Source organism: Salmo salar, chromosome 05, assembly GCF_965601325.2.
Source record: "Salmo salar chromosome 05, fSalSal1, whole genome shotgun sequence".
NCBI classification, from domain to species: Eukaryota; Metazoa; Chordata; class Actinopteri; order Salmoniformes; family Salmonidae; genus Salmo; species Salmo salar.
Genome location: NC_138295.1, coordinates 20,494,527 through 20,507,699, shown reverse-complemented (window position 1 = coordinate 20,507,699; position 13,173 = coordinate 20,494,527).

Genomic DNA, 13,173 nt, shown 5'->3' with positions numbered 1-13,173 from the left:
CCTCCAGTTTGTTATTGAGGGTGAAAATGAGGCTTTCCAACTGATGACTATACCTTTTTTTGCAGCAATTAGACCTACATTACTAAATGTTCTCTGATGTTAATCACCAACATTTACATTTCCCAACAGACATAGTCATGAAGATCGATGGATATAAATTCCTAGACACAATGAAATGATGGGTCATACATTATCCCAAAGTGGTGTCAGTTTACCATTAGACCACAGCATATGTAATACGGTTGCTTTGGGTTTTTTGCTTCTCCAACAGAGATGTGACATTTCTGGGTGCATTACATTCATTCTGGCAGGAGTGTAGTAAGTTCTATGAATTTTCTTACATTCCAGTAGTTTATGTCTTAGGTTGTAGCAGCGGTATGAAAATGTTCACATTCTAAAATCTGCATAAAGAAAGTATGCACATTTTCCCACCAGTGGTGTGTTTCCACCAAATGTACTTTTTGCAGATAAAAACCAGTGCTTGATGACGTAGTGCACACAAAATGTACTTTTTCCCTTAAAACCTGTTAGGGCTAGGGGGCAGTATTGACACGGCTGGATAAAAAATATACCCGATTTAATCTGGTTACCACTCCTACCCAGTAACTAGAATATGCATATACTTATTACATATGGATAGAAAACACCCTAAATTTTCTAAAACTGTTTGAATGGTGTCTGTGAGTATAACAGAACTCAAATGGCAGGTCAAAACCTGAGAGATTCCTTTACAGGAAGTGGCCTGTGTGACCATTTCTTGAACTTCTTTTCCATCTCTATCATTTACTAAGGATCTCTGCTCTAACGTGACACTTCCCACGTCGTCCATAGGCGCTCAGAGCCCGGGAAAAAACAGAATGTCGTCATTCCAGCCCCAGGCTGAAACACATTATCGCCTTTCTCAAGTGGCCGATCAAGGGACACTGGGCTTATGCTCGTGACCCCGACCGCCCCCGCCTTTGGGATTTTTTCCTCTGTTTGCCGAAAAGGAGATTCCCTGTCGGAATATTATCGCTTTTCTACGAGAAAAATGGCATAAAAATTTATTTTAAACAGCAGTTGACATGCTTCGAAGTACGGTAATTGAATATTTAGACATTTTTTGTCACGAAATGTGTCGTGCTCGTCACCCTTCTTTACCATTCGGATAGTGTCTTGAACGCACGAACAAAACGCCGCTATTTGGATATAACTATGGATTATTTGGAACCAAACCAACATTTGTTATTGAAGTAGAAGTCCTGGGAGTGCATTCTGACTAAGAACAGCAAAGGAAATCCAATTTTTCTAATAGTAATTCTGAGTTTGGTGAGTACCACACTTGGTGGGTGTCTAAATAGCTAGCCTGTGATGGCCGGGCTATCTACTCAGAATATTTCAAAATGTGCTTTCACCGAAAAGCTATTTTAAAATCGGACATAGCGATTGCATAAAGGAGTTCTGTATCTATAATTCTTAAAATAATTGTTATTTTTTTGTGAACGTTTATCGTGAGTAATTTAGTAAATTCACCGGAAGTGTTCGGTGGGAATGCTAGTCACATGCTAGTCACATGCTAATGTAAAAAGCAGTTTTTTTTATATAAATATGAACTTGATTGAACAAAACAAGCATGTATTGTATAACATAATGTCCTAGGAGTGTCATCTGATGAAGATCATCAAAGGTTAGTGCTGCATTTAGCTGTGGTTTTGGTTTTTGTGACATTATATGCTAGCTTGAAAAATGGGTGTCTGATTATTTCTGGCTGGGTACTCTGCTGACATAATCTAATGTTTTGCTTTCGTTGTAAAGCCTTTTTGAAATCGGAGAGTGTGGTTAGATTAACGAGAGTCTTGTCTTTAAAATGGTGTAAAATAGTCATATGTTTGAGAAATTGAAGTAATAGCATTTCTAAGGTATTTGAATATCGCGCCACGGGATTACACTGGCTGTTGAGTAGGTGGGACGCAAGCGTCCCACCTAGCCCATAGAGGTTAAGCACTTTGAGGTTAGGCTTCTATTAGATGGCAAAGTGTCAGTCAGAGACATTTGGTAATAAAATGCTTATAATTTAATCCACAAATATCAATATAATATTTTAAATGAACACGTTTTCATGAATTTGATGATATAATCTTGAAACACATTCTAAACCAGTATGGGACTTGATCCAGGAAATACGAAGGTCTTTCCCAGCATATTTTTCTAGAGATATCCATGGTTGCAGCTCATGTAAACTTATCGAAACAGTACGATTGGTCGAAAATCCCCATACCGAAAAACAAAACAGGACACAAAAATTTGAGTGACAACTTTGTTATTTTATTTCACAAAGCAGTTTAGTTGAGTTACGCTTGGAAAGTAGACATTACAGGAAACCTGCAGTTTTGGAGACAGTGTTGCAATTGTTAGCAGAGATCTAGTTGTGAGCAAACACTCCTACACTCATTTGCTAGCTACAGTACCACTGCCTTGTCAGTAACATGTCTCCAGTTGTGCTTACATTTAGCGGTGACACACCTTTCATATGTATTCACTTTCCATCCGTGATGCCAATATCAACATCACCATCATAGTGCACTGGAAATTTTCCATCACAAGCAATGATAACTTTCTTAGTGGCCGAAGATCCCTTGTATGTACAATTGGGATGGGACTCCCCACCTGTATGTGTACATATGACTACACTGAAGGGTTTGTTGCTTTGAACCAGATTGTTTCCCTTCAGTGTGCCACCACCAGTGCAGATGGCTTGGACCTGATCTGGATTGGCCAAGATGAAGGTGTTCTTCAATTTGCATTTTCTATCAGGCCTGTTCAAATTCAAGATTTCCATCTGACTCTTACACTTCAGGGTCGTCATTTCCCCATCGACGTGTTGTTTTAGGAAGTGATTATATTGTTGGTTGACGTCGGCCATCACTGTAGCACACAGCAACAACAGGAACAGGAAAGCCTTCTGGAACGTCATGACTTGGTCTTAATGGAGAAACAGGAGAGATGAGTCAGACATGGTGGTTGATGTATATTACTAATATCTTCACTAAATGGAGAAACAAGAGAGATCAGTCAGACAGGGTGGTAGATGTATATTACTACTATCTTCACTAAATGGAGAAACAAGAGAGATCAGTCAGACAGGGTGGTAGATGTATATTACTACTATCTTCACTAAATGGAGAAACAAGAGAGATCCGTCAGACAGGGTGGTAGATGTATATTACTACTATCTTCACTAAATTGAGAAACAAGAGAGATCAGTCAGACAGGGTGGTAGATGTATATTACTACTATCTTCACTAAATGGAGAAACAAGAGAGATCAGTCAGACAGGGTGGTAGATGTATATTACTACTATCTTCACTAAATGGAGAAACAAGAGAGATCCGTCAGACAGGGTGGTAGATGAATGCATACAGTACAATACTATGTTTGCCATCTTCCAGTAAATGCAGTATGCATACCAGCAACATTCCATAGTAAATGTAGCACCCACCCCTTCCCCTCACATTAAGGTTCTGTATATTTTCTTAAAAGGGGAGAGTTAAAGGGGAGAGTTAAAACTGCTTTGTATCTCAAACAATTAATTTATACCAAAAACAAGACAACATGTGATTTACAGCAATGCACTGTGTTAAAAACAGTTACATACTAAGATAGAGGAAGTAGAGCCATCATATTCCAAATTATATATACTGTAAATTACACAAACATGATCTACATTATATAATTGAAATCATATGTTGGTTACAAAGATGTGGCAATATTTTACTAGAGCGAGAACTGGTTTCAATGGCCTTTGATGTAACTGGTTAGTTGTTTTCTGTCCTCTCAAATATCTCTACAGATACAATACAGCATTAATCAAAGACAGCAATCTTCAGATACAGAGCTATTCTTTAATGCTCTAGCACTGTAATGCTCAGGCAATTACATTTTACCTGTTTGTGATGAACTTAGATGTTGGTCACCCTGGACACCTGTGGTAAAACATTGCATGGATTAAAAGGGTTTAAAATGAACTATTAGCTTTTTAACTATTAACAGTCAAGTCTTCCCCAAATATCTGCCACAGTCAATCAAGAGAGATTTCATATCAGGGTGCCTTCAAATCAAAACTCATAAAATGCATGTCTGACAGTGTTGGGGTGGGGAGAAATGATTCGGTAGAAATGCTGTTCTACATTTTCAGTTGGTTGACCGATTCGTCTTTTCAACTTTTCTGGCGGACAGCGCAACACAACCCTAGAAACAATCAAGTCAATCTTACCTGTCTGCAGTGAGCCTTCTTGTGTGGTCTTATCTTGATGGTTATGGCCTCTGTCTCCCAGAGTATGGTAGAAGGTACCAAACCTGCTTGATTTATATACATATGCTGAAGAGGGACGTTCTCATTTCAAATAGTAAAATCAATATTAAAAAAAATATTGTAAATACAACAGACACTGTTCCCAGTGGCGATTTGAACATGATAATGTTGGTGAGGCAAACTATCAAAAAAGCGGATATGCATCAAAACCACTATACTACACTACACATTGAATGCAGCATAATAAACAATGGCAGAAAAAGTTTTGAGCCACACACAAAATACTTTCCTTTGAAATGGTACCAAGAATATGCATATCCTTCCTTCAGGGCCTGAGCTACAGGCAGTTAGATTTGGGTATGTCATTTTAGGTGAAAAATGAAAAAAGGGGGCTTTTCCTAAGAAGTGAAATGGATTCCCATACAGTTCCAGAGAATTGGCATCATGTCCCAAAAAATAGAACCAGTTTCAGAGAAGTGACATCATCGCAAACAACATATAGAGGACAGAGTTCCAGAGAATTAGAATCATCGTACTGTTCTGTTCTGACTTTTAAACTTGAAAATATGAAATATCCTTTTTCATGTCACTGAAGGAGAGAGGAGAATGTAGAATGTTTACATTCTACCAGGATATGTTATTGTCAGACCTCAGTGATCCTATGGGAGCAGAGAAGAGACACAGTTTAGTACGAATCAACATGACAGCTGTGAGCTGCGGAGGAGTGAGCAATTTGGGCAGAGGTCAGGTTAAGATGAAGTGAGGAACAACATATATCACTAATCTACTGGATAGCAACAGAGGTGTATTGGCTGTTCAGATGTGTAATAAGGGGCTCAGCATAGGATAAAGGGTTAAATACCAGTGCTGGTGTGAATATGTTCCTTGTCTGTGCAGCTATATGACCCAATGAGTTAATTAACCTGGTTTGAGTTTTACTAATTGTCCATGAAATGTTATAAGGTTCATTAAGAACCTAACAGTACATAAAATATAGCTAAACCAGTTTCAGAGAATTTGCATCATCACAAACATACTGTATAGCGGACACACTTCCAAAGAATTGGCATTATAATATGGGTATGATGTGCCAAGAAGCATTCTAATTAAAAAGAGAATACGCTGGGACAGCGTGACAGAATTTGAATATCCAGAATCCACGTTTTTTTATTGACTTCGAAATGACATCATCCAATTCACCAAATCATAGTTAAATTTAGGATATGTGAAATAGAATTCTACATTTTCTTTTTTTAAATTTGTATAAATTGACAATAAAAAAACGGATATATTCACACAGCATGCCACAAACAGAGCAACACAAAAATTAAACACCTACTATACAACACATTCCCCAAGGTAATCAACATGTGATTTCCAAATTTAGTCAAACACTTCTGTTTTTTGTTCAATTTTAGAATATACAAAATCCAATGGTATGTAGCTGTAGATAGTTCAGTCCTCCAGTTTGTTATTGAGGGTGAAAATGAGGCTTTCCAACTGATGACTATACCTTTTTTTGCAGCAATTAGACCTACATTACTAAATGTTCTCTGATGTTAATCACCAACATTTACATTTCCCAACAGACATAGTCATGAAGATCGATGGATATAAATTCCTAGACACAATGAAATGATGGGTCATACATTATCCCAAAGTGGTGTCAGTTTACCATTAGACCACAGCATATGTAATACGGTTGCTTTGGGTTTTTTGCTTCTCCAACAGAGATGTGACATTTCTGGGTGCATTACATTCATTCTGGCAGGAGTGTAGTAAGTTCTATGAATTTTCTTACATTCCAGTAGTTTATGTCTTAGGTTGTAGCAGCGGTATGAAAATGTTCACATTCTAAAATCTGCATAAAGAAAGTATGCACATTTTCCCACCAGTGGTGTGTTTCCACCAAATGTACTTTTTGCAGATAAAAACCAGTGCTTGATGACGTAGTGCACACAAAATGTACTTTTTCCCTTAAAACCTGTTAGGGCTAGGGGGCAGTATTGACACGGCTGGATAAAAAATATACCCGATTTAATCTGGTTACCACTCCTACCCAGTAACTAGAATATGCATATACTTATTACATATGGATAGAAAACACCCTAAATTTTCTAAAACTGTTTGAATGGTGTCTGTGAGTATAACAGAACTCAAATGGCAGGTCAAAACCTGAGAGATTCCTTTACAGGAAGTGGCCTGTGTGACCATTTCTTGAACTTCTTTTCCATCTCTATCATTTACTAAGGATCTCTGCTCTAACGTGACACTTCCCACGTCGTCCATAGGCGCTCAGAGCCCGGGAAAAAACAGAATGTCGTCATTCCAGCCCCAGGCTGAAACACATTATCGCCTTTCTCAAGTGGCCGATCAAGGGACACTGGGCTTATGCTCGTGACCCCGACCGCCCCCGCCTTTGGGATTTTTTCCTCTGTTTGCCGAAAAGGAGATTCCCTGTCGGAATATTATCGCTTTTCTACGAGAAAAATGGCATAAAAATTTATTTTAAACAGCAGTTGACATGCTTCGAAGTACGGTAATTGAATATTTAGACATTTTTTGTCACGAAATGTGTCGTGCTCGTCACCCTTCTTTACCATTCGGATAGTGTCTTGAACGCACGAACAAAACGCCGCTATTTGGATATAACTATGGATTATTTGGAACCAAACCAACATTTGTTATTGAAGTAGAAGTCCTGGGAGTGCATTCTGACTAAGAACAGCAAAGGAAATCCAATTTTTCTAATAGTAATTCTGAGTTTGGTGAGTACCACACTTGGTGGGTGTCTAAATAGCTAGCCTGTGATGGCCGGGCTATCTACTCAGAATATTTCAAAATGTGCTTTCACCGAAAAGCTATTTTAAAATCGGACATAGCGATTGCATAAAGGAGTTCTGTATCTATAATTCTTAAAATAATTGTTATTTTTTTGTGAACGTTTATCGTGAGTAATTTAGTAAATTCACCGGAAGTGTTCGGTGGGAATGCTAGTCACATGCTAGTCACATGCTAATGTAAAAAGCAGTTTTTTTTATATAAATATGAACTTGATTGAACAAAACAAGCATGTATTGTATAACATAATGTCCTAGGAGTGTCATCTGATGAAGATCATCAAAGGTTAGTGCTGCATTTAGCTGTGGTTTTGGTTTTTGTGACATTATATGCTAGCTTGAAAAATGGGTGTCTGATTATTTCTGGCTGGGTACTCTGCTGACATAATCTAATGTTTTGCTTTCGTTGTAAAGCCTTTTTGAAATCGGAGAGTGTGGTTAGATTAACGAGAGTCTTGTCTTTAAAATGGTGTAAAATAGTCATATGTTTGAGAAATTGAAGTAATAGCATTTCTAAGGTATTTGAATATCGCGCCACGGGATTACACTGGCTGTTGAGTAGGTGGGACGCAAGCGTCCCACCTAGCCCATAGAGGTTAAGCACTTTGAGGTTAGGCTTCTATTAGATGGCAAAGTGTCAGTCAGAGACATTTGGTAATAAAATGCTTATAATTTAATCCACAAATATCAATATAATATTTTAAATGAACACGTTTTCATGAATTTGATGATATAATCTTGAAACACATTCTAAACCAGTATGGGACTTGATCCAGGAAATACGAAGGTCTTTCCCAGCATATTTTTCTAGAGATATCCATGGTTGCAGCTCATGTAAACTTATCGAAACAGTACGATTGGTCGAAAATCCCCATACCGAAAAACAAAACAGGACACAAAAATTTGAGTGACAACTTTGTTATTTTATTTCACAAAGCAGTTTAGTTGAGTTACGCTTGGAAAGTAGACATTACAGGAAACCTGCAGTTTTGGAGACAGTGTTGCAATTGTTAGCAGAGATCTAGTTGTGAGCAAACACTCCTACACTCATTTGCTAGCTACAGTACCACTGCCTTGTCAGTAACATGTCTCCAGTTGTGCTTACATTTAGCGGTGACACACCTTTCATATGTATTCACTTTCCATCCGTGATGCCAATATCAACATCACCATCATAGTGCACTGGAAATTTTCCATCACAAGCAATGATAACTTTCTTAGTGGCCGAAGATCCCTTGTATGTACAATTGGGATGGGACTCCCCACCTGTATGTGTACATATGACTACACTGAAGGGTTTGTTGCTTTGAACCAGATTGTTTCCCTTCAGTGTGCCACCACCAGTGCAGATGGCTTGGACCTGATCTGGATTGGCCAAGATGAAGGTGTTCTTCAATTTGCATTTTCTATCAGGCCTGTTCAAATTCAAGATTTCCATCTGACTCTTACACTTCAGGGTCGTCATTTCCCCATCGACGTGTTGTTTTAGGAAGTGATTATATTGTTGGTTGACGTCGGCCATCACTGTAGCACACAGCAACAACAGGAACAGGAAAGCCTTCTGGAACGTCATGACTTGGTCTTAATGGAGAAACAGGAGAGATGAGTCAGACATGGTGGTTGATGTATATTACTAATATCTTCACTAAATGGAGAAACAAGAGAGATCAGTCAGACAGGGTGGTAGATGTATATTACTACTATCTTCACTAAATGGAGAAACAAGAGAGATCAGTCAGACAGGGTGGTAGATGTATATTACTACTATCTTCACTAAATGGAGAAACAAGAGAGATCCGTCAGACAGGGTGGTAGATGTATATTACTACTATCTTCACTAAATTGAGAAACAAGAGAGATCAGTCAGACAGGGTGGTAGATGTATATTACTACTATCTTCACTAAATGGAGAAACAAGAGAGATCAGTCAGACAGGGTGGTAGATGTATATTACTACTATCTTCACTAAATGGAGAAACAAGAGAGATCCGTCAGACAGGGTGGTAGATGAATGCATACAGTACAATACTATGTTTGCCATCTTCCAGTAAATGCAGTATGCATACCAGCAACATTCCATAGTAAATGTAGCACCCACCCCTTCCCCTCACATTAAGGTTCTGTATATTTTCTTAAAAGGGGAGAGTTAAAGGGGAGAGTTAAAACTGCTTTGTATCTCAAACAATTAATTTATACCAAAAACAAGACAACATGTGATTTACAGCAATGCACTGTGTTAAAAACAGTTACATACTAAGATAGAGGAAGTAGAGCCATCATATTCCAAATTATATATACTGTAAATTACACAAACATGATCTACATTATATAATTGAAATCATATGTTGGTTACAAAGATGTGGCAATATTTTACTAGAGCGAGAACTGGTTTCAATGGCCTTTGATGTAACTGGTTAGTTGTTTTCTGTCCTCTCAAATATCTCTACAGATACAATACAGCATTAATCAAAGACAGCAATCTTCAGATACAGAGCTATTCTTTAATGCTCTAGCACTGTAATGCTCAGGCAATTACATTTTACCTGTTTGTGATGAACTTAGATGTTGGTCACCCTGGACACCTGTGGTAAAACATTGCATGGATTAAAAGGGTTTAAAATGAACTATTAGCTTTTTAACTATTAACAGTCAAGTCTTCCCCAAATATCTGCCACAGTCAATCAAGAGAGATTTCATATCAGGGTGCCTTCAAATCAAAACTCATAAAATGCATGTCTGACAGTGTTGGGGTGGGGAGAAATGATTCGGTAGAAATGCTGTTCTACATTTTCAGTTGGTTGACCGATTCGTCTTTTCAACTTTTCTGGCGGACAGCGCAACACAACCCTAGAAACAATCAAGTCAATCTTACCTGTCTGCAGTGAGCCTTCTTGTGTGGTCTTATCTTGATGGTTATGGCCTCTGTCTCCCAGAGTATGGTAGAAGGTACCAAACCTGCTTGATTTATATACATATGCTGAAGAGGGACGTTCTCATTTCAAATAGTAAAATCAATATTAAAAAAAATATTGTAAATACAACAGACACTGTTCCCAGTGGCGATTTGAACATGATAATGTTGGTGAGGCAAACTATCAAAAAAGCGGATATGCATCAAAACCACTATACTACACTACACATTGAATGCAGCATAATAAACAATGGCAGAAAAAGTTTTGAGCCACACACAAAATACTTTCCTTTGAAATGGTACCAAGAATATGCATATCCTTCCTTCAGGGCCTGAGCTACAGGCAGTTAGATTTGGGTATGTCATTTTAGGTGAAAAATGAAAAAAGGGGGCTTTTCCTAAGAAGTGAAATGGATTCCCATACAGTTCCAGAGAATTGGCATCATGTCCCAAAAAATAGAACCAGTTTCAGAGAAGTGACATCATCGCAAACAACATATAGAGGACAGAGTTCCAGAGAATTAGAATCATCGTACTGTTCTGTTCTGACTTTTAAACTTGAAAATATGAAATATCCTTTTTCATGTCACTGAAGGAGAGAGGAGAATGTAGAATGTTTACATTCTACCAGGATATGTTATTGTCAGACCTCAGTGATCCTATGGGAGCAGAGAAGAGACACAGTTTAGTACGAATCAACATGACAGCTGTGAGCTGCGGAGGAGTGAGCAATTTGGGCAGAGGTCAGGTTAAGATGAAGTGAGGAACAACATATATCACTAATCTACTGGATAGCAACAGAGGTGTATTGGCTGTTCAGATGTGTAATAAGGGGCTCAGCATAGGATAAAGGGTTAAATACCAGTGCTGGTGTGAATATGTTCCTTGTCTGTGCAGCTATATGACCCAATGAGTTAATAAACCTGGTTTGAGTTTTACTAATTGTCCATGAAATGTTATAAGGTTCATTAAGAACCTAACAGTACATAAAATATAGCTAAACCAGTTTCAGAGAATTTGCATCATCACAAACATACTGTATAGCGGACACACTTCCAAAGAATTGGCATTATAATATGGGTATGATGTGCCAAGAAGCATTCTAATTAAAAAGAGAATACGCTGGGACAGCGTGACAGAATTTGAATATCCAGAATCCACGTTTTTTTATTGACTTCGAAATGACATCATCCAATTCACCAAATCATAGTTAAATTTAGGATATGTGAAATAGAATTCTACATTTTCTTTTTTTAAATTTGTATAAATTGACAATAAAAAAACGGATATATTCACACAGCATGCCACAAACAGAGCAACACAAAAATTAAACACCTACTATACAACACATTCCCCAAGGTAATCAACATGTGATTTCCAAATTTAGTCAAACACTTCTGTTTTTTGTTCAATTTTAGAATATACAAAATCCAATGGTATGTAGCTGTAGATAGTTCAGTCCTCCAGTTTGTTATTGAGGGTGAAAATGAGGCTTTCCAACTGATGACTATACCTTTTTTTGCAGCAATTAGACCTACATTACTAAATGTTCTCTGATGTTAATCACCAACATTTACATTTCCCAACAGACATAGTCATGAAGATCGATGGATATAAATTCCTAGACACAATGAAATGATGGGTCATACATTATCCCAAAGTGGTGTCAGTTTACCATTAGACCACAGCATATGTAATACGGTTGCTTTGGGTTTTTTGCTTCTCCAACAGAGATGTGACATTTCTGGGTGCATTACATTCATTCTGGCAGGAGTGTAGTAAGTTCTATGAATTTTCTTACATTCCAGTAGTTTATGTCTTAGGTTGTAGCAGCGGTATGAAAATGTTCACATTCTAAAATCTGCATAAAGAAAGTATGCACATTTTCCCACCAGTGGTGTGTTTCCACCAAATGTACTTTTTGCAGATAAAAACCAGTGCTTGATGACGTAGTGCACACAAAATGTACTTTTTCCCTTAAAACCTGTTAGGGCTAGGGGGCAGTATTGACACGGCTGGATAAAAAATATACCCGATTTAATCTGGTTACCACTCCTACCCAGTAACTAGAATATGCATATACTTATTACATATGGATAGAAAACACCCTAAATTTTCTAAAACTGTTTGAATGGTGTCTGTGAGTATAACAGAACTCAAATGGCAGGTCAAAACCTGAGAGATTCCTTTACAGGAAGTGGCCTGTCTGACCATTTCTTGAACTTCTTTTCCATCTCTATCATTTACTAAGGATCTCTGCTCTAACGTGACACTTCCCACGTCGTCCATAGGCGCTCAGAGCCCGGGAAAAAACAGAATGTCGTCATTCCAGCCCCAGGCTGAAACACATTATCGCCTTTCTCAAGTGGCCGATCAAGGGACACTAGCTTATGCGCGTGACCCCGACCGCCCCCGCCTTTGGGATTTTTTCCTCTGTTTGCCGAAAAGGAGATTCCCTGTCGGAATATTATCGCTTTTCTACGAGAAAAATGGCATAAAAATTTATTTTAAACAGCAGTTGACATGCTTCGAAGTACGGTAATTGAATATTTAGACATTTTTTGTCACGAAATGTGTCGTGCTCGTCACCCTTCTTTACCATTCGGATAGTGTCTTGAACGCACGAACAAAACGCCGCTATTTGGATATAACTATGGATTATTTGGAACCAAACCAACATTTGTTATTGAAGTAGAAGTCCTGGGAGTGCATTCTGACTAAGAACAGCAAAGGAAATCCAATTTTTCTAATAGTAATTCTGAGTTTGGTGAGTACCACACTTGGTGGGTGTCTAAATAGCTAGCCTGTGATGGCCGGGCTATCTACTCAGAATATTGCAAAATGTGCTTTCACCGAAAAGCTATTTTAAAATAGGACATAGCGATTGCATAAAGGAGTTCTGTATCTATAATTCTTAAAATAATTGTTATTTTTTTGTGAACGTTTATCGTGAGTAATTTAGTAAATTCACCGGAAGTGTTCGGTGGGAATGCTAGTCACATGCTAGTCACATGCTAATGTAAAAAGCTGTTTTTTTTTATATAAATATGAACTTGATTGAACAAAACAAGCATGTATTGTATAACATAATGTCCTAGGAGTGTCATCTGATGAAGATCATCAAAGGTTAG